The sequence below is a fragment of the Bufo gargarizans genome, chromosome 4 (genome assembly GCF_014858855.1).
Source record: "Bufo gargarizans isolate SCDJY-AF-19 chromosome 4, ASM1485885v1, whole genome shotgun sequence".
NCBI lineage: Eukaryota > Metazoa > Chordata > Amphibia > Anura > Bufonidae > Bufo > Bufo gargarizans.
Window position 1 is genome coordinate 402,679,238 of NC_058083.1, and position 23,790 is coordinate 402,703,027.

Consider the following 23,790-nt stretch of genomic DNA (forward strand, 5'->3'; position numbering starts at 1 on the left):
ATGTAACTATATCTCTGTGATCTAACAAACAAGATTATCATTTTCCATGTGCTGAGTATGTTTGATCATTGAGATTCTGTCTTCTTCAGAAGTCTAGTCTAATAGTTGGCCAGTGTAAAGTAGTGGTTTTACCTTAATACCGTATATCCGCATACTGTATATCTTGAAATACTTGTCATAGCAGAAGTTAAATGAATGTAGGATCAAAAAACAACATTCATATATGTAGACATCAACTCTGTAAAGGGAAAAAGTTTTGCCAAAGCTTCATAATGTAGTGTATACATTGACAACATCAAAATTAAAGAGATCCACAGTTCATATAGATGTTTTATTTCCTTGCATCTGCTTTATTTCCCAGCACAGCCAGCCAGTAGCGCAGGGGAAACACGTGAGGTGCACGGTGGACCGATGAGGGGCCAAATAATATAACACAGAGTTCATCAGTTTACTCACGGTTAGCAGAAATCCTCCCTGGGCTGGCAGCACAGTGTTGAGGTGGACAGCACAAAATCCTCTGGTAGGAAAGCATCAGCCAATATGGTGGTTGAGGTGCCCTTGATGTTAGGGGTGCGTAGGGTGCTTGTTGCGGCTGAGTCCCTTTATGGTTTCTGTCGTGACGCCAGTACCGTTAATGGTGGTACAACCAATAGTAGTAATAATGAGGTAGACAGTAGTAAGGTGCAACTCACAACTTTTACTGATGTTGACTTTGGTTGCAGCAGTACAAAATACAGTCTCTTGTTGGTATTAGAGTTAATCTGCAGATCTGCTGTTCCTAGGCTTTCTTAGGCTTGATTTGAGCTGTGGTTAAGGAGTACCTTGTTTCTGTTGATGTGCTCAGTCCTATACCTTGTCCTTTCCCTACAAGCTGAACATTGGGACAGGAAACTCATCTGTTTCCCAGAGTTATGGTGTGGCTGCCAGAAGCTATAAATCCTCCACCATACGCAAAGGTGTCTGTGGCCCTAAATAATGGCTTTTATCATCGATAAATCCTTAGGAAGCTTGTTTCTATTCCAGGGAGGCAAACTCTCTCCTACCGGTCAGGGATGCAAGTCTATAGTCCGGCCACAGAAGGAAAACGCTCTTCTGCACCTCACATCTTGGTACTACCTCATAGCTAAATTGGCTTCACACACTAATCTGTGTTGTGAAGTCTTCACTCTGCATTCTCTCCCACTAATCTAATCTGATCTCCTCAGATATGCTCTAATCTCTAAATCCATTCTCAAGCCTCTCACTAGGCCTGACCTAGGTATATATAGAAACTAAGTGTCATCCCCATCTAGTGGTGGGATGTATAAATTACACCTAATCTGCCTGGTAACAGGGATTTTGCAGATAAATTAGTACAAAGTCACATAATACAGCATAATACAGCTTTTAGGGTAAAAAGTGCTTTTAAGCAGTGCCCACACACATGTAGTGAGACGCTACACCAGCATATCTCAATGTGAAATTTACAAACTTGCTTGCCTTTCTATTTGATTAGGTTATTTGTCTCTATGAAATTGCAAACTGATTTACCAATAAAGATGTTACTAAACTCTAATTTTACTGAAGACATTTTATACACTATTTTATTGTTATCAATGTAAAACCTCATGTACAAGTACATGTTGCAGTAGAAAGGTCTGCAAACAAGGGATCCATGCTTCCGTTAGGCTCCCGCGTTCCTTCCACAATATGGTGTATTATGGTCATGTTGTTTTCATTCTTCATCCATTGTTTGTGGATCGCAAAAATAACAGAAGCAGAAAAAGGTCGCTATTGAAGCCCCAACCTCCTGGAAACACCCATATTATAGTCAGGTGATTGCTTCAGTACCATTTTCTTCTGCTTTTACAGTGTAGAGAGTTCTGTTAGAGTCCTCTGCTTGGCTTGCATTCGTTTCTGGCAGTTTTTGGCTGATCACCATGGCAAAAAACACTGTGGATGTTGTCCTTCTGTACTGTTTTCTCAGAAATATGTATCAGGTTTCCTGTGACCAGAAACTGATTTCCATCCTTGCATTTCGAGTTCTTGCTAGAGACCTCTACCATTTATCAGATTATCAGACTAACTTGCAATGTCATCTGCCAGTAACTCTAAAAGTCCTGTGATGCCACAGCCCAAGGTGGAAGTCTAGCTCCATATCATTGAGGGCTTGCAAGATACTGTGCAGTTTCTGAAGTAAATCAGCGCGATGAATGGCAAACACATCCAAGTTAGGAAGTAGCCTCATTCAGGGTCCTGTTACTTAAATTAGAAGCAATATTTCTCAGCAGTGCTGTTGGCCTTGGCTGACAGTAGGTCCCAGTTTATCATTTTTGATATCAAGAACTATGGAAGCATTTCTGAGACGCGCATCTTCCGTGCTTCCAGAATAGGGGAATGGCTACATGTCCAATCAGCTCACCCTTCCAGAACCCAGACAACTGCTCAGATCTGCAGTACCACTGGCCCCATTTGTAATCCTGGCAGATTAAGCTTTTGCTTTGTCACCGCACATAATGCAGCCCTTCCCAAGGCACGACTTGGACAACATGAGGTGCATTTTCAACTACTGGTTTGTGAGAGCCCGTTGGTGTGTGGAGTCTGCCTTTGGAATACATTTCCACAAGTGGAGGGTGTTCATGTCATCCCTACAGATGCATTCAGGCCATGCCACCCTGGATATTTTAGTTTACGAGTTTTCTAGTTAGTTTCTCTGTCGTTTAGTTATTGCAAGAGAATGAGGACCCTTGACGTGGGCTTGTGAGCTGAGGTATTTTAATGACCAAATTCCCCTTTCAGTCCAATTTTTTAGGTTGAAAGTGTACAAGTATTTTACTTTTTTTACATAAAAAAAGGTTTTACAGACCACAACACATTTTAAAAAAAAAGAAATTTGGCGTAAAATTTTTAAACTATTTATAAAAAAAACCCTAAGCTAATAAACCAAATGTTGAGGTGTCAAAAGTGAACGGCTTTTAATTAGAGATGAGCGAATTTTTCAAAAATTCGATTCGGACCGTTCGCTGAATTTCTCGGAAAAATTTGGTTCGATCCGAATTTATTTGCGGTGAATTACGTTAAAAAAATGCTATTTCCGGGCTGCAGAGAGCCTTTATAGGGGGTGTAGGACACTGTGAAATAATACTGTGAGTCAATATGACATGCAGATTACAGGGGTGACTCTTAGAATCACTGCATACTTCACTTATTTGGGCAGTCACGGGGCCAAAACTGACCGAATAACTGAAGTATCAACTCAGCCTTACAGGTCGATGTTAGCGTCAAGAAGAAGCGCATTCCTTTTACACCGTTGTCAGCTGATTCCACATAGATGTCTGCAGAACCTATTCTATTAAACGTTTATACTAGTAGAGCCCCCCAAGACAGAGTGGAGAGGGTGTCAGCAGTAAGTTTGTGTTGACGTCCCTGATTAATTTTCCCTATTCTCTGATCCGTCAGAACAATTACCCACAAATATCGGATCCTGTCTGTGGAGAATACGCCTTCACTTGGTCAGCTTTGCTTAATAATCCATCAGTATTGCTAATGCCAAAAAAAAACAGGAGTGGATCTAAAACAGAGATGACACGTGAATGGAATATTTGCAGGTCTTCTGCAGGAGCGGACTGACAACTCATGGGGCCCCCGGGCAATAGGAGATTATGGAGCCCCTGTGTCCCCACCCACCATCAAGCCACACCCACACACAGCCCCACACACATCCAGGCTCATGTGGGCCCTTGGGCGATAAAGTCTCAGTGGGCCCCCTTACACAGTGATAACTTTCTGAGTACAGATAATATAGTAGATGTTCCCTGCAGTCCTATGTAACAACACAGATAACACAGTAATAGCTATCTGAGTACAGAAAATGTTGTAGTGTTACCTGCAGTCTTATGTAAAACCACAGATAACACTAGTGCTGATAATGTGGTAGTGTTACCTACGTCCTTAGTGTGCCTCCCTGTGTCTCTGCCACGGACTCCATGCTGGTGGCGCTGAATCCTCTTCCATCTTCTTCTTCTTTAGAATGTCCTGATGCAGCTGTGTCAAGACTTAGGAACACTGTGGGCATGGTGATGGTGACACACACAGGGACAGACACACATACACAGGGACAGAAAAACACACACACACACACACACACAGGGACAGACACACACACACACACACACAGGGACAGACACACACACACACACAGGGACAGACACACACACACAGGGACAGACACACAGCTAGGCCTCACCACACTCCAGCCAGGCTCCTCTCCGTAAAGGAACACACAGGGTCACTAGTGGAGGGGAGGAGGGTTACTAGTGGGGTGACAGGAGGAGGGGGGAGCAGTTGTTGTCCTTCTGTACTGTTTTCTCAGAAATATGTATCAGGTTTCCTGTGACCAGAAACTGATTTCCATCCTTGCATTTCGAGTTCTTGCTAGAGACCTCTACCATTTATCAGATTATCAGACTAACTTGCAATGTCATCTGCCAGTAACTCTAAAAGTCCTGTGATGCCACAGCCCAAGGTGGAAGTCTAGCTCCATATCATTGAGGGCTTGCAAGATACTGTGCAGTTTCTGAAGTAAATCAGGGCTATGGATGGCAAACACATCCAAGTTAGGAAGTAGCCTCATTCAGGGTCCTGTTACTTAAATTAGAAGCAATATTTCTCAGCAGTGCTGTTGGCCTTGGCTGACAGTAGGTCCCAGTTTATCATTTTTGATATCAAGAACTATGGAAGCATTTCTGAGACGCGCATCTTCCGTGCTTCCAGAATAGGGGAATGGCTACATGGCCAATCAGCTCACCCTTCCAGAACCCAGACAACTGCTCAGATCTGCAGTACCACTGGCCCCATTTGTAATCCTGGCCGATTAAGCTTTTGCTTAATTTTGCTTAATTTTGCCACAGAGTGGCACAATGACAGAGTCTTAAGGTGGCAGCAGCATGAGGAAGCCACAGAGTGGCACAATGACAGAGTCTGGAGGTAACAGCAGCATGAGTAGGCAACAGAATAGCACAATGACAGAGTCTGGAGGTGGCAGCAGTATGAGAAGGCCACATAGTAGCACAATGACAGTGTCTTAAGGTGGCGCAGCATGAGAAAGCCACAGAGTGGCACAATGACAGAGTCTGGAGGAGGCAGCAGCATAAGCAGGCCACAGAGTGGCACAATGACAGAGTCTGGAGGTGGCAGCAGCAGCATCAGTAGGAAGCCACATAGTGGCAAAATGAGAGAGTTTGGAGGTGGAAGAAGCATGAGGAAACCACAGAGTGGCGCAATGACACAGTCTGGAGGTGGAAGCAGCATCAGTAGGAAGCCACAGAGTAGCACAATGACAGAGTCTGGAGGTGACAGCAGCATGAGTATGCAACAGAATAGCACAATGACAGAGTCTGGAGGTGGCAGCAGTATGAGGAGGCCACATAGTAGAACAATGACAGTGTCTAGAGGTGGCAGCAGCATAAGGAAGCCACAGAGTGGCACAATGACAGAGTATGGAGTTGGCAGCAGTATGAGGAGACCACAGGCTGGCACAAAGACAGAGTGCGGAGGGGGCAGCAGCAGCATCAGGAGGAGGCCACAGAGTGGCAAGGTGATATAGTGTGGATAAGGCAGCAGCAGCATCAGGATACCACAGAGTGGCAAGGTAACATAGTGTGGAGATGGCAGCAGCAGCATCAGGATACCATACAGTGGTAAGGTCACATAGTGTCGATAAGGCATCAGCAGCATCACGATACCACAGAGTGGAAAGGTGACATAGTGTGGATAGGGCAGCAGCATCAGGATACCACAGAGTGGTAAAATGACATAGTGTGGAGATGGCAGCAGCAGCTGCATCAGGAGACCACAAAGTGACCTGGTGACAGGCGGTGGGTGGCATTACCAGTACCCGGTGAAAAAGGTGGGTGAAAGAAGGAGCACTTGGCATCAGATGTGTGGCATCAGGCGGGTGGCAGCATCAGAGTAGTGGCTGAGGCAGGTAGCCAGAAGAAACCAGTCTCTTTTGTCAAAGTGTTGTTTTGGCACCATGGATTATCTAGTCTAATGCACATGCAATTGGTGGATGGAAATCCTGGCTGGTCCATGCCTGATTCATCTTGACAAAGGTTAGTCTCTCCACATTTTGAGTGGACAGGTGAGTTCTCCTTGGGGTAACTATGGCCCCCGCTGCACTAAAAACCAGCTCTCATGCCACACTACTGGGCGGACAGGACAGCTTTTCCAGGGCAAACTCGGCTAGTTGCGGCCACAAATCCAGTTTGACTGCCCAATAGTCAAGCAGATCTTCAATGTGGGGTGGCAGGGTGCTGTCCAAGTATGCCACCACCTCCTGGTTCAAGTCCTGCTCCAGGTCTACTTGCTGCTTCTGGTGAGTAGTTTCTTCACTTTGCGGGTGAAGAAAGCTACTCATCAGCGACTGTAGACTCAGGCTGCTGCTGATGGAGCTGATACGTCTCCTGCCACCCCACCCCTCCCAGCAGTCATGGCAGAGAAGCGTGAGTGCAGAGAGCCCCCCGGTCAGACCTACGAGAGGATGGACGATGATGCAGATAGGCAGCGGCTAACTGACTACATAGGATGTCTCTGTATTAGTTCAGTTTGTCCTCCCTCGGTAGCGAGGGTCCAAAAAGGTGGAGAGCCAGAAGTCATGCCTCTGCCGAATGGTGACAATTCGGCTGTCACTACGCAAGCAAGTGAGTATGCATCAGGCCATTTGTGCCTCGGAGTGACTCTGAGGGACTCCCTGCCTCCATCTCCACTGCATACTGCCACGGTGTGTCTGGGTCCTTTGTCTCGTCTTCCTCATCACCCTGTAGCTTCTCTGGCTGCTCCCGATCCTCCTCTCCTGTCACCTGAGTAGAAAAACCACCAATTCCACTACACATTGCTTGTGCATTAATGTCCTCTTCCTCCTTCTCCTCCTCCTCCAGTTCAGCCCCCACAGGGCTTATGTGGCCTTGAGATCTAGGCGCCACATCTCTAGTGCCCTAACCAGCCATTGTTACCAGCATCTGTTCCAGGACATGACGCAGTGGAATGACGTCGTTCATCCTATAGTCCTGGCGACTGACAAATAACGTGGCTTCCTCAAAGGGCCTGAGAAAACGGCAGGTGTCACGCATGAGCTGCCACAGGCTGACATCAAAGTTACACAGGGGAGTACTCCTATCCGCTTGGATCATCAAGAAATCATTTTTGGCCTTTCTCTGTTCGTATAGCCGGTCCAACATATGGAGGGTGGAATTCCAATGGGTGAAAAAGTCGCATATCAGCCTATGTTGGGGGATGCTGTTCTGCCACTGCAGCTGAAGGAGGGTGTGCTTTGCGGTGTACGAGTGGCTGAAGTGCATGCAATGCTACCTGGCCATTTTTAGGATGTCTTGCAGATGGGTGGAAGACTTCAGGAACCGCTTGACAACCAGATTGAACACATGTGCCATGCAGGGCACATGGCTCAGCCCTCCTTGGCGCAGCGCCGACACCATGTTTTTCTTGTTGTCGGTCACCATGGTTCTGATTTTGAGTTGTCGCGGAGAAAGCCAGAATTCAATTTCTTCATGAATCACACCGAGCAGTTCCTCCCCTGTGTGACTCAGTTTGCCAAGGCAAACCAGGTGCAGAACAGTGTGACACTGCCGTGCCCTGCACATGTGGTATGCTGGAGGGGCACTGGGACTTGTCCCTGCAGTGGAGGCTGAGGACACGGTGGTTGATGAGGAGGCAGAGGCGGACATTGTTACAGGACCAACGGCGTGAGAACGTGGAGGCAGAGGCGGAGTCACCTGGCCAAGTTGCTGGTGTGGCTGTGCAGGAACCATATTCACCCAGTGGGCCATAAAGGACCTGTACTGTCCCTGACCGTAGTTTCAGCTCCACACGTCGGCGCTGCCTTGCATTTTGGCAGACACCGACATGCTCAAGAACTGGCCCACCTTCTGTTCTACATATTTGTGCAGGGCTAGTACTGCCTTTTTGGCAAAGAAATGACGGCTTGGGACTCTCCACCTCGGCTCGGCACAAGCCATCAGTTCTCTGAAAGGTGCAGATTCCACCACTTGGAAAGGGAGGGACTGCAGCACTAGTAACTTGGACAGGAGCACATTCAGCTTCTGCGCCGTTGCATGCGTGCAGGCATACTGCTGTCTCTTGGCAATCGCTTTGGTGATCGATTGCTAATGTTATACGTGATGAGGAGGAGCAGGAGCATCAGGACCGGCAGATGATGTGAAAGACAGACAGCTCCCTTCGGCTGAGGTTGTGGAGCCTTGACTGCCCGAAACCGGGTGCGTGCCAGTGGGTGATACAGCGGTTTCTGCGGCAGACTAGACCAACACATTGGAGCCACAGTTCTCCCAGGCCACGGTATGGCGACGCTGCATATGTTGACACGGGGCCGTAGTGCCAACATTGGCACCCTGGCCACGCTTTATTTTCTGCCCACAGATTCTACATAAGGCCACGTTCACCTCCTCCGGCACCCCCCAACAGTCTGCACTGACTGACTGCTACCGCCGCTGCCTCTGTGAACCCCTGCACCTCTACTTCCCAGGCAGGTAGGCTGCTGTGAAGCAGGTGGTCTACCCCGTGCCTGTTTGGCTCCCGACCTCCCACTGCTGCCACCCTGCTGACTCCCGGCCACCCTATCGACTTTTTGGCTCCGTCTCTGGCACACAGGCAAGTTGCCATCCTCTTCTCCTGATGATGATGAAGCCCCTTCTGCACCCAGCTCCCAAGTGCGATCGGCTTAATCATCATCGAGTAGTGTCTGCATGTCACTGATGTCCTCCTCAATGGTCTCTGGGTCAGGAGACTGACCGCTTGCAACACCACCTCCCACACCACTCTCCTCATTACTACTTGCCCGCCTAGCGGAGGAAGCGGCAGATGTCTCCTCCAGATCCTGGCTGGCCAATAGCTGCTGACTGTCCTCTAGTAGCTCGTCCTCGCTGTATAGTGGAGCTGAGCCCACAGAATGCAATACTTCAGTGGGTGATGGAACAGCAAATGACAGAGACAGGTTGAGGACAGGTGAGGGCACATGGCCTGCTCAAGGGCCATGCCAACTAAGGGTTGTGTCTGATGAACCCACCGACTGTTGGCTGGGGGTGTCTGAGGTCACTTGGGATGATGTGGATGACTGAGTTAACCAATCAAGAACCGCTGAGTTGCTTGTCAAGACATGACCGCTAGATGACACCGGGAGCTCAGACCTCTCGCTGCGACCCCTTACTCTGCTGCGAACTCTGCCTGCGTCAGAAACATTTAGGCCTCTGCCACTCCTCTGTGCATTGCCTGGCAATTCTCTGTCTGACATACTTTTAGCTGAACTAAATAAATTAAACACAAATTAAAACACCCCTAAAAGCGACGAATATAATTTTCTTGTTGTACTGAAATACGCCCCTATAATTAAGAAGAGAATAGAAGAAAATAAGTGAACAGAGAATATATTTTTCTTGCAGTACTGAAATACGCCCCTATAAGCTTTCACCAGGAAACAATTAATCAGTTTAGTGTGTATCGATTTTTCTTTTTGTTACAGAAAAATGCCCCTATAGGCTTTCACCAGGAAAAAATTAAGCAGTGAAGTGTGTATAGATTTTTAATTTTGTTACAGAAAAATGCCCCTACATGCTTTCACCAGGAACAAATTAAGCAGTGAAGTGTACAGGGAGTGCAGAATTATTAGGCAAGTTGTATTTTTGAGGATTAATTTTATTATTGAACAACAACCATGTTCTCAATGAACCCAAAAAACTCATTAATATCAAAGCTGAATATTTTTGGAAGTAGTTTTTAGTTTGTTTTTAGTTTTAGCTATTTTAGGGGGATATCTGTGTGTGCAGGTGACTATTACTGTGCATAATTATTAGGCAACTTAACAAAAAACAAATATATACCCATTTCAATGATTTATTTTTACCAGTGAAACCAATATAACATCTCAACATTCACAAATATAAATTTCTGACATTCAAAAACAAAACAAAAACAAATCAGTGACCAATATAGCCCCCTTTCTTTGCAATGACACTCAAAAGCCTGCCAGTGTTTTGATCTGTTCACCATCAACATTGCGTGCAGCAGCAACCACAGCCTCCCAGACACTGTTCAGAAGGTGTACTGTTTTCCCTCCTTGTAAATCTCACATTTGATGATGGACCACAGGTTCTCAATGGGGTTCAGATCAGGTGAACAAGGAGGCCATGTCATTAGTTTTTCTTCTTTTATACCCTTTCTTGCCAGCCACGCTGTGGAGTACTTGGACGCGTGTGATGGAGCATTGTCCTGCATGAAAATCATGTTTTTCTTGAAGGATGCAGACTTCTTCCTGTACCACTGCTTGAAGAAGGTGTCTTCCAGAAACTGGCAGTAGGACTGGGAGTTGAGCTTGACTCCATCCTCAACCCGAAAAGGCCCCACAAGCTCATCTTTGATGATACCAGCCCAAACCAGTACTCCACCTCCACCTTGCTGGCGTCTGAGTCGGACTGAAGCTCTCTGCCCTTTACCAATCCAGCCACGGGCCCATCCATCTGGCCCATCAAGACTCACTCTCATTTCATCAGTCCATAAAACCTTAGAAGAATCAGTCTTGAGATATTTCTTGGCCCAGTCTTGACATTTCAGCTTGTGTGTCTTGTTCAGTGGTGGTCGTCTTTCAGCCTTTCTTACCTTGGCCATGTCTCTGAGTATTGCACACCTTGTGCTTTTGGGCACTCCCGTGATGTTGCAGCTCTGAAATATGGCCAAACTGGTGGGAAGTGGCATCTTGGCAGCTGCACGCTTGACTTTTCTCAGTTCATGGGCAGTTATTTTGCGCTTTGGTTTTTCCACACGCTTCTTGCGACCCTGTTGACTATTTTGAATGAAACGCTTGATTGTTCGATGATCACGCTTCAGAAGCTTTGCAATTTTAAGAGTGCTGCATCCCTCTGCAAGATATCTCACTATTTTTGACTTTTCTGAGCCTGTCAAGTCCTTCTTTTGACCCATTTTGCCAAAGGAAAGGAAGTTGCCTAATAATTATGCACACCTGATATAGGGTGTTGATGTCATCAGACCACACCCCTTCTCATTACAGAGATGCACATCACCTAATATGCTTAATTGGTAGTAAGCTTTCGAGCCTATACAGCTTGGAGTAAGACAACATGCATAAAGAGGATGATGTGGTCAAAATACTCATTTGCCTAATAATTCTGCACTCCCTGTATATAGATTTTTCTTTTGTTAGAGAATTACGCCACTATACGCTTTCAGCAGGAAAAAATTAAGCAGTGAAGTACGTATAGATTTTTCTTTTTGTTACTGAAATAGACTAAAAACGCTTTCACAAGGAAAAAATTAGGCAGTTAAGTGTGTATAGATTTTTCTTTTTGTTACTGAAATAGGCCTCTATGCGCTTTCACCGGGAAAAAAAAAATAAGCAGTGAAGTGTGTATAGATTTTTCTTTTTGTTACAGAAAAATGCCCCTATACGCTTTCAGCAGGAAAAAATTAAGCAGTAAAGTACGTATAGATTTTTCTTTTTGTTACTGAAATAGACAGAAAAACGCTTTTACAAGGAAAATATTAAGCAGTGAAGTATGTATAGATTTTTCTTTTTGTTACAGAAATACGCCTGTATATGCTTTCACCGGGAAAAAATGAAGCAGTAAAGTGCTTATAGATTTTTCTTGTTCTTAATGAAATAGGTCAACAAAAGCTTTCACCAGGAAATAATTAAGCAGTGAAGTGTGTATAGATTTTTCTTTTTGTTACAAAAAAATGCTCCTATACGCTTTCACCAGGAAAAAATTAAGCAGTGAAGTGCGTATAGATTATGTTTTTGTTACTGAACTAGGCCAACAAATGCTTTCACCAGGAAAAAATTAAGCAGTGAAGTGTGTATAGATTTTTCTTTTTGTTACAGAAATGCGACCTTATACGCTTTCAGCAGGAAAAATGTAAGCAGTGAAGTGCGTATAGATTATTCTTTTTTTAATAAAATATGCCCCTATACACTTTCACCAGGAAAAAATTAAGCAGTGAAGTGCATATAAATTTTTATTTTTGTTACAGAAAAATGACCCTATACGCTTTCACCAGGAAAAAATTAAACAGTGAAGTGCGTATAGATTTTTCTTTTTGTTACAGAAAAATGTCCCTATATGCTTTCAGCAGGAAAAAATTAAGCAGTGAAGTGCGTATAGATAAAAAATATATATTAAATACGCCCCTATATGTTTTCACCAGGAAAAAATTAAGCAGTGAAGTGCATATAGATTATTCTTATTTTTTAAGAAATACGCCCCTATACGCTTTCACCAGGAAAAAAACGGCAACAGTGCAGTGCGTATATATTTTTCATTTTTTACTGAAATACTCCCCTATACGCTTTCACCTGAAAAAAACGTAAACAGTGTACTACATATATATTTTTCTTATAGAACTGAAATACGCCCCTACACACTTTCACCAGAAAGAACTGCAACAGTGCAGTGCGTATATATTTTTCTTTTTTTACTGAAATATGCCCCTATACGCTTTCACCAGAAAAAACTGCAGCAGTGAACTGCGTATATATTTTTATTCTTCCACAGATATAAGCCCCTAAAGGCTTTTCAACATAGCACTTGCACCCTAAGAACAAATAGTTAGAATGACAGCTGTATAATGGCTATTTGGATCCCCAAATAATCATTCCCTGCAATTGTAAATCGCTCTCCTATCACTGTTCTAGCGCGTCTCTCCCTGCACTAAGATACTGTGAAATGATTCCTCCCTATCCTTTTCCTGCACTTATAAATAGTTTTTTATTTTTTATTTTTCACAATTAAGTTTTTCCAATTGCTGTCCCTATCGCCTTCTCACATCTCTCCCTGCACTCAGAACGCTGGAAAATGGGAAAATCTAAAATGGCTGCCGTATTTATAGGGCTGTGACATGACAATGTTGGCTGGCTGCTGATTGGCTGAATGCATGCATGTCAATCTGGGTGATCCCGCCTTCCCATAATTCCTTGCTCCATGTCCTCAATCCTCACACGTGTAGCTGCCATTTTAGGAAAAATGCGATTCGTTACCATGCAGCGCGAGGAAATTCGCATTAGTTGCAAATCGAATTGTTCCTGAAATTCGAATTGAATTCCACTTCGTCAGCTTCGATTCGCTCATCTCTATTTTTAATAAAAGATGCACTAAAATGAAAAGGAATTATTGTAATGACATGCCCAAATATCGTTAAGTATCAATTAGTTTTTTTCAGCAGCAGGTAAGTCGCAGATAAAATTTGGGATCAGAGACCAGTTTTAGTGCCAGTGCAGAAACTGGGAGTTTTGTGGAATCTAAAAACATAACTTTTTACAGCGACACTGTTTGCTTATTTGTGGTCCAAAAATCAAACACTTTCACCTGTCAACTGTGGAGTAGACATAGCAGGTAAATGTTTTCCCGTTCCCATCAATTCAATGGAAGCAGTGCTGCAGTAAGGAGCTACAACGTCTATACATTGGATGGATCTATATGGACCAGATAAACGTGGGTGTGAGGTGTTGGGTCGCTACAAAGAAAGTATTGATAACCTATCCTGAGAGTATAGAAGAAAAAAGACAACGCAGCAGCACCCTGCAAGTCAGATAAAGTACAACAATGCCATAGTCACAAAAATGATAGTGCTAATGCTATGCTTATTTATAAAGTGAGATGCTTGGCCAATGCATTTTGTACAAAACCATCTGAGCCCGTCTGCCGTACGTCAAGGCGATCTCTGTTAGACGGGTCCTAACACTAAATACTACCTGTTATGCACCATGATGGCCGCCATAAAATTCAGGGAGTGTTGGATCCACATGCATGCTGGATCCACTCTGCCTTTTACCATTTTTGGTGCCATAATGACCTCCATTACAAGGGATGCAGGTACCAACATACATGCCGAGCCCACTCTATACCTTTCCTTGTGCCAGACAGCTTCCAATGAATGTAGTGAGAGCAGGCTACAACTTTATACTGAAACTAATTCAAATCAGCCTATGGGGCAGACCGGCTAATCAGGAGTGCACGACTCGCTGGAGTGCCACATCTCCAGCATTGTAAGTCTGCAAAAAAAAAGGGGGTTAGTCAGCACCTCCCAGTGTGCAGGTGCACGCTGCCATGGCAAAGACGTAGAAGAAAAAAGACAATTCATCATCAGATAAAGATCAGATAAAGTACAACAATACCATAGTCACAAAAGTTATAGTGCTAATGCTACGCTTATTTATAAAGTGAGATGCTTGGGCAATGCATTTTGTACAAAACCATCTGAGCCCGTCTGCCATACGTCAAGGCGATCCTGAGCGTATGTTATCACTTACAAAGAACGTTTACAACTCTGTTGAAACAAACTCTACTCCCTGTCATCAGAAGGGATGTATTTTCATGTTTAGGGCACAATATGGCGCACAGGTCTTTATACCTGTGCTTTGAAAGATAACTACATGAGGATGGAGCTTATGGTAGTGCTTTATCCTTTTCCATGTTTATATGCAATTATGAGGGTGTGCACATAAACAGTCAAGAAGAAAAAAGGCATAAACTTTCTCCATGAACCCTTCAAAAAGGTTATATGCAGGCAGGCCATGACTGTTAGCCCTTTATAAGGGATGAAATTTCCAGAGGATAGCGCATCAATGCTAAACTTTGCTAGGCAAAACATTCACACTTGCGCTCCAAATTCCGGTATTCTGTTGCAGCAAAGGAACATAAGGCCCCTTTCACACGGGCGAGTATTCCGCGCGGGTGCAATGTGTGAGTTGAACGCATTGCACCCACACTGAATCCCGACCCATTCATTTCTATGGGGCTGTTCACATGAGCGGTGATTTTCACGCATCACTTATGCTTTGCATGAAAATCGCAGCATCCTCTATTTTGTGCATTTTTCACGTAACGCAGGCCCCATAGAAATGAATGGGGTTGCGTGAAAATCGCAAGCATCAGCAAGCAAGTGTGGATGCGGTGCGATTTTTACGCACGGTTGCTAGGAGACGATCGGGATGGAGACCCGATCATTATTATTTTACCTTATCATATAGTTATAAGGGAAAATAATAGCATTCTGAATACAGAATGCATAGTAAAATAGCGCTGGAGGGGTTAAAAAAAAAGAAAAATAATTTAACTCACCTTAGTCCACTTGATCGTGAAGCAAGCTTCTGTCTTCATCTTAGCTGTGTGGAGGAACAGGACCTGTGGTGACGTTACTCGGGTCATCACATCATCCATCACATGATCTTTTATCATGGTGATGGATGGATCATGTGATGACCGGAGTGACATCACCACAGGTCCTGTTCCTCCACACAGCTAAGATGAAGACAGAAAGAGATGCCGGCTTTGCAATCAAGTGGACTAAGGTGAGTTAAATTATTTTTTAAAAAAATTAACCCCTCCAGCGCTATTTTACTATGCATTCTGTATTCAGAATGCTATTATTTTCCCTTATAACCATGCTATAAGGGAATATAATACAATCTACAGAACACCGATCCCAAGCCTGAACTTCACGCGAGTGCAAAACGCATTACAATGTTTTGCACTTGCGCGGAAAAATAGCGCGTATTCCCGCAATGCACCCGCACATTTTCCCTCAACACCCGTGTGAAACCAGCCTAGTACTGTATCCCTGTATGCTGCATATGCTCAACTGATATTATTAAGGTGTATAGGATCCTTTTACTGTTAGTGGGTTCCGACATATGCTGCATACTGGCACAACAGAATACTAGAATTTGGAATGCAAATGTGGATGTCTCCTTACATCAGATGTAGTAAAATGGGTCTCTGTTGCAAATCTCCATTGAGGAAATACTCTGAAATGGTGCAAAGAAAATCCCTTCACACAGGATTTTTCCCTATGGTTTCCCTGCTTCAGAATGTAAACCAAATGTATTGCATTACACTCCATAGCATGTTTGACTCCATGACAATAATACACACAAAACCGAAGATAAAATTTACAAACCGGATTCCCAAAAAGTTGGGACACTATACAAATCGTGAATAAAAACTGAATGCAATGATGTGGAGGTGCCAACTTCTAATATTTTATTTAGAATAGAACATAAATCATGGAACAAAAGTTTAAACTGAGAAAATGTACAATTTTAAGGGAAAAATATGTTGAATCAGAATTTCATGGTGTCAACAAATCCCCAAAAAGTTGGGACAAGGCCATTTTCACCACTGTGTGGCATCTCCCCTTCTTCTTACAACACTCAACAGACGTCTGGGGACCGAGGAGACCAGTTTCTCAAGTTTAGAAATAGGAATGCTCTCCCATTCTTGTCTAATACAGGCCTCTAACTGTTCAATCGCCTTGGGCCTTCTTTGTTGCACCTTCCTCTTTATGATGCGCCAAATGTTCTCTATAGGTGAAAGATCTGGACTGCAGACTGGCCATTTCAGTACCCGGATCATTCTCCTACGCAGCCATGATGTTGTGATTGATGCAGAATGTGGTCTGGCATTATCTTGTTGAAAAATGCAGGGTCTTCCCTGAAAGAGATGACGTCTGGATGGAAGCATATGAACCTGAATATATTTTTCTGCATTGGTGGTGCCTTTCCAGACATGCAAGCTGCCCATGCCACACGCACTCATGCAACCCCATACCATCAAAGATGCAGGCTTCTGAACTGAGTGTTGATAACAACGTGGGTTGTCCTTGTCCTCTTTGGTCCGGATGACATTGCGTCCTAGATTTCCAGAAAGAACTTCGAATCGTGACTCGTCTGACCACAGAACAGTCTTCCATTTTGCCACACTCCATTTTAAATGATCCCTGGCCCAGTGAAAACACCTGAGCTTGTGGATCTTGCTTAGAAATGGCTTCTTCTTTGCACTGTAGAGTTTCAGCTAGCAACGGCGGATGGCACGGTGGATTGTGTTCACTGACAATGGTTTCTGGAAGTATTCCTGAGCACATTCTGTGATTCGCTTTACAGTAGCATTCCTGTTTGTGGTGCAGTGTCGTTTAAGGGCCCGGAGATCACAGGCATCCAGTATGGTTTTACGGCCTTGACCCTTACGCACAGAGATTGTTCCAGATTCTCTGAATCTTCGGATGATGTTATGCACAGTTGATGATGATAGATGCAAAGTCTTTGCAATTTTTCGCTGGGTAACACCTTTCTGATATTGCTCCACTATTTTTCTGTGCAACATTGTGGGAATTGGTGATCCTCTACCCATCTTGGCTTCTGAGAGACACAGCCACTCTGAGAAGCTCTTTTTATACCCAATCATGTTGCCAATTGACCTAATTAGTGTTAATTGGTCTTCCAGCTCTTCATTATGCTCAAATTTACTTTTTCCAGCCTCTTATTGCTACTTGTCCCAACTTTTTGGGGATTTGTTGACACCGTGAAAATTTGAATCAACGTATTTTTCCTTTAAAATGATACATTTACTCGGATTAAACATTTGATCTGTCATCTACGTTCTATTACAAATAAAATATTGACATTTTCCATCTCCACATCATTGCATTCAGTTTTTATTCACAATTTGTTTAGTGTCCCAACTTTTTTGGAATCCGGTTTGTATTTCTCTAAATCAATTTTATAGGAAAAATTGTTAGGAGACATTTGTTCCTGTATATTTACTTGTATATGAAGTGCAAGTGCTGCCAAAAATTACAAGGAATAGGCACTCCGATACCAACCTGTCACATAAAGGAGGGTCTCATTCACATTGTGGTACAATTGTTCAGATAGTGGGACTCCAACACTCATAAAGCCTATGCACTAAGGGAAAGGGCTGCCCAAAATTACAAGGAACCGGCACTCCAATACACACTTTATTATACATAAAGAGGGTATCATACATACCCTTAAAAAATTATCATTGATGGCCTGCTGGTGATCCTCAAAAACATTAGGAGCAAGGGCCTGCTGCTGATCTGACCATCTAAAACATGAGGGTCTGCTGCTGAGCTGACCATCTAAAACATTAGGGGTGAGGGCCTGCTGCCGAGCTGACCATCTAAAAATTTTTGTGGGCATGGGCCTGCTGCCGAGCTGACCATCTAAAAATGTAGGGTTGAGGGTCTGCTGCTGAGCTGACCCTCTGAAACATTATGATTGAGGGCCTGCTGGTGACCCTCAAAAACATTATGGTTGAGGGCCTGCTGGTGACCCTCAAAAACATTATGGCTGAGCTTACCCTCTAAAACATTAGGAGCGAGGGCAGTCTAATAAGCATGTTGATATGATGGAGGAGGAGGAGGATGAAAAAAGGGAGATTGAACCATATACCCGTTTTAGTGGTGGAAGGGGTGCATAGGAATACAGTGTATTCAATACACCATAAAAGCCACATTTAGAGTGCCTTTATCTTCGGCCGCTTTCCTCTGGTGGAGTAGAGAAGTCATGGGCAATCCAGGCCTTGTTCATTTTAATAAGAGTCAACCGATCAGCATTTTCAGTTGACAGGTGGATGTGCTTATCAGTTATTTTGCCCCCAGCAGCACTAAATACACGCTCTGACAAAACACTGGCGGCAGGGCAGGTCAGCACCTCCAGGACGTAGAGCACCAGTTCCTGAAACGTGTCCAGGTTGGACACCAAATAGTTGTAAGGCACACAGGGATCACTGAGGATGCTTACAAGGTCTGCTACATACTCCTTCACCATCTTCCAAAAAATTTCCCTCATTGTGACACTAGGCCGCGCATCAGGTTGAGGGCACTGGTGGGGTGTCATAAAACTGTCCCAGGCCTTGGAGAGTGTTGCCCTGCCTCTTTTGGAACTGCTGTGTGTTCCCCTTGTCTCCTATCCTCGGTTGACCAAGGAACTACGTAATCTGCAGCCAGCATTGTTAGCTGGAAATTTTTGGAGCAATTTTTCCACGAGGACCTACTGGTATTGCACTATTTTGCACGTCCTCTCCACCACAGGAATGAGAGATGAGAAGTTCTCTTTGTAGCGGGGGTGGAGAAGGAAGAACAACCAGTAATCGGTGTTGGCCAAAATGCGGACAACGCGAGGGTCACAGGAAAGGTGGCCCAACATAAAGTCAGCCATGTGCCCCAGAGTCCCAACAGACAAGACTTTGCTGTCCTCATCAGGAGGATGACTCTCAATCTCCTTATCCTCTTCCTCCTCTTCTACCCATCCACGCTGAACAGATGGAATAAAACTTCCATGGGTACTACCATCTGTAGCGGAGGCAACAGTCTCCTGATCCTCCTCCTCCGTCTCCTCATCATCCAATTTGTGCTGAGAAGACGAACTGAGGGTTGGCTATCACCCTTTGTACTGTCTTCCCCCATTTCCACCTCTTCCACATGTAAAGCGTCCGCCTTAATTGTGAGTAGAGAGCGTTTCAGTAAACACAGAAGTGGGACGGTTACCCTGGTAATAGCGTTATCGCCGCTCACCATCTGTGTTGATTCCTCAAAGTTGTGTAAAACCTCACAGGGGTTAGACATCCATGCCCAAGCGTCGCTTGTGAAGAGCGGAAGCTGACTGGAAAGGCGACAACCATGCTGCAGCTGGTATTCCACTACTGCCCTCTGCTGCTCACAAAGCCTGGCCAACACGTGGAAGGTGGAGTTCCAGCGCATGCTCACGTCGCACAACAGTTGGTGAGCTGACAATTGCAAGGGCTACTGCAGCGTTACCAGACCAGCGGAAGCTGTCAATGACTTGCGGAAATGGGCACATATGCGGCGCACCTTCACCAGTAGCTCAGGGAAATTGGGGTAGGTTTTGAGAAACTGCTGAACTACTAGGTTAAACATGTGTGCTAGGCATGGTATGTGTGTGAGCTTCCCGAGCTCCAAAGCCGCCACCAAGCTACGGCGATTATCAGACACAACCATGCCTGGTTGTAGGTTGAGTAGCGAGAGTCACAGCTCAGTCTGGTCCCTTTTCCTCTGCCACAGCTCTGCGGTGGTGTGCTGTTTGTCACCAAAGCAGATTAGTTTAAGCAAGGCCTGTTCCCGCTTCCCCACTGCAGTGCTACACTGCTTCCAGCTACTGACTGATGTCTGACTGGTGCTGCATGATGATAATTCAGAGGTGGAAGTGAAGGAGGAGGCGTAGAAGGAGAAGGAGGGGGTGGGGGTTTCAGCCACTAACGTAGGTGGTAGTGGAAACCCTGATGGAAGTAGGGCCCACAATTTTTGGTAGCACCTGTGCCATCCCAGGGTACGACTTGCTCCCGGCCTCCATAATGTTCACCCAGTGTGCCGTCAGGGAAATCAGGCAGCGGAAAGCCTCAGTGTCCAATAGCCTAAATGGCTTGGTGGGTGGCTGGGTATTTGCACTTTCGTTCAAAGGCCTGGAGTATAGACATCTGTACGCTGCGCTGGGACACAGAAGTGGATGTGCTAGCTGATGGAACTTTTGAAGGTCCAGGTGCATGGCGGGAAGCATCCGGGCTTACGTCTTGGACAGGGGCTTGGCCAGCACGTAACACAGGGGAAGAGGAGGCAGTGATGGGACCCGCAGACACTGATTGTGGACCCAGGCGTTCGGCCCATCTATTAGAGTGCTTTAATGCCTTGTGGCGATCATGCTGGTGGTGGTGAGGTTGCTAGTGTTCACGCCCCTGCTCATTTTGGTACGGCATAGGTTGCAAATGACACTTTCCTAAAAAAAGTGCCAGAGTGCGGAACACCTACCCCTTGGCAAGGGAGATTTCCGTAAGGGGGTGCTCCAGGGAAAAGTTGCTGGCCTGACTTTGGAGCATCCACAGTCAGAAAAAGATGACGGTGGGGAACGGCAATTAGTGTTTCACGAGGTGGATGATGATGATGATACACAGTTGCTAATAAGTCAACCGCAATTAGTGTCTAAAGAGATTCATGATGAGGATGAGACACAGTTGTCAATAACTGAGGTTGTTTTTTGGTCAACAAGTCAGGAGGATGACCAGAGTGAGAAAGTGGAAGAGGAGGTGCTGAACGATGAAGTCACTGACCCAACTTGGGAAGGTGGCAAGCTGAGCGAGGACAGCAGTAGAGACGGGGAGGGATCCTCAGCACCGCAACAGGCTGGAAGAGGCAGTGGTATGGCCCGACTTCTCCTTTTTGCCACCCCACTGCCTCTTCCAGCCTGTTGCGGTGCTGAGGATCCTTCCCCGTCTCTACTGCTGTCCTCCTCAGCTTGCCACCTTCCCAAGTTGTTTCAGTGACTTCATCGTTCAGCACCTCCTCTTCCACTTTCTCACTCTGGTCATCCTCCTGACTTGTTGACTAAACAACAACCTCAGTTATTGACAACTGTGTCTCATCCTCATCATGAATCTCTTTAGACACTAATTGCGGTTGACTAATTAGCAACTGTGTCTCATCATCATCATCATCCATGTGTGGGATCACTTGTTTGCAAAGACTCTCCATGATGGGAGGAAGAATTATCAGGGTGAGGATTCTGTTGACCAGACTCTTGGCTACAGAGACTGGACTTTGTGGAAGACAGGGTGGTGCTTAACCGACTGGAAGCATTATCTGCTGCAATCCAACCGACCACCTGGTAAGATTGGTCTGACTTCGAGAGTGGTGTCCTGCATGATGGGACATGAAGCTAGGTATCGTGGGTGAGGGTGTTTCTTGTGCTCTGGCAGCAGGCACAGTTTCGCCGCGGCCTCAGCGTGCACCATCAGCAGCAGGGACACTTTTCCGTCCCTTACTGCTCGCCTTGCGCATATTAAATGGTATATATGCTTGCAAGTATGTCAAACGTACAGTAGCACAGGTTTTGCAAGTGTATGCGCAAATAAAGTGCTCAGAATGTCACAGATATTTTTAGGATGTGCACACTTTAAACAAGAGGTATAGCACAAGCAATGTCGCTGTCACTAATAACAAAAATTACACTGAATGAATGTCACTGATATTTAGGATGCGCACATGTTAAACAGGAGGTATAGCGCAAGTAATGTCGCTGTCACCACCGCCTAATAACAAATTCATGCATTTTTTTCCATAGGAATGTATTACTGCCGGATAAAAAGGTAAAAAAATTATAAATGCCGGATTCATTTTTCCGAATGACACCGGAAAGACAGATCCGGCATTTCAATGCATTTGTAAGATGGATCAGGATCCTGATCAGTCTTACAAATGTCATCAGTTGGCATACGTTTTGACGGATCCACCAGGCAGTTCCGGCTTGCCGGATCACTCTGCCGCAAGTGTGAAAGTACCCTAACTAACTATCTAATGCAATGACTCAGGAAAACAGAGAGCACAGCAATAACACCGATCCGCAAAATACTGCATACACAGGCTGCTGGGGAGGTTCTTATATAGTAAGGGGTAGGCAACTTTCCTATTGGTTGCTAGGGATGTTGCTAAGCTCAGACAAAGTCATTGCAGCCTTCTCATTGGCCCACAAGCAAGAGGGGAGGTTACTGGTGAAAACAAAAATCTAGAATATTCGAAATTACGAATATATATCACTATATTCTAAATATTTGCGAATTCTCAAAGTGCCGATATTCGTGTTTAATATTTGCTATTCGAATATTCGTGCCCAACACTAGCTGTCACCACTACCTAATAAATAATAACACTGAATGAATGTCACTGATATTTAGGATGCACAAACATTATACAGGAGGTATAAAGCAAGTAATGTCGCTGTCACCAGCGCCTAACAAAAATTACACTGATTGAAAGTCACTGATATTTAGGATGCGCACACGTTATGCAGGAGGTTTAGCGCAAGTAATGATTCTGTCACCACCGCCTAATAAAAATTACACTGAATGAATGTCACTGATACTTAGGATGCGCACACGTTAAACAGGAGGTATAGCGCAAGTAATGTCGCTGTCACCACCGCATAATAACAAATTACACTGAATGAATGTCACTGACATTTAGGATGCACAAATGTTATAAAGGAGGTATAGCGCAAGTAATGTCGCTGTCACCACCGGCTAATAAAAAAATGACACTAATTGAATGTCACTGATATTTAGGGAGCACAAACTTTATACAGGAGGTATAGCACAAGTAATGTCGCTGTGACCAGCTGCTAATAAAAAATTACAATGAATTAATGTCTCTGATATTTAGGATGGGCAAACATTATACAGGAGATGTAGCGCAGGTAATGTCGCTGCCACCAGCAGCAGAAAAATTAGACTGAATGTCACTGATATTTTGGATACGCAAACGTTATACAGGAGATGTAGCGCAGGTAATGTAACTGTCCGCAGCGGACACCGTCTACAGAAAAAGTACACTGGATGTCACAGATATTTTTAGGCTGTGCACACTTTACACAGGAGATGAGGCGCAGATAATGTCGCTGTCACCAGCGGCAAAAAAATTGGACTGAATGTCACTGATATTTCGGATACGTAAACGTTATACAGGAGCTTTAGCGCAGGTAATGTAACTGTCCGCATCGGACACCGTCTACGGAAAAAGTACACTGGATGTCACAGATATTTTTAGGCTGCGCACATGTTAGACAGGAGATGTAGCGCAGAAAATGTCGCTGTCTGCTGCGGCCAAACAATTGCAAGCTATTTAGCGCAGGTTGCGCTAAAAATATTTATTGCTGCCAGATACAACTATAGTCCTTAAGAGGACTTTTGGGTCTCTAACAAGTTTTAGCAATTTAGTGCAGGTTGCACAAAAAAATATATATTGCTGCCACACACAATAGTCCTGAAAAGGACTTTTGGGTCTATAACAAGTATAAAAACTAAAATATTGCTATTTCAATCACTACACTATCTCTCCCTTCTGCTCTCCAGCTCTCCCTGACTAATACTGAACCAAACACGTGTCATTGGGTGCTATATAGCACCCGAT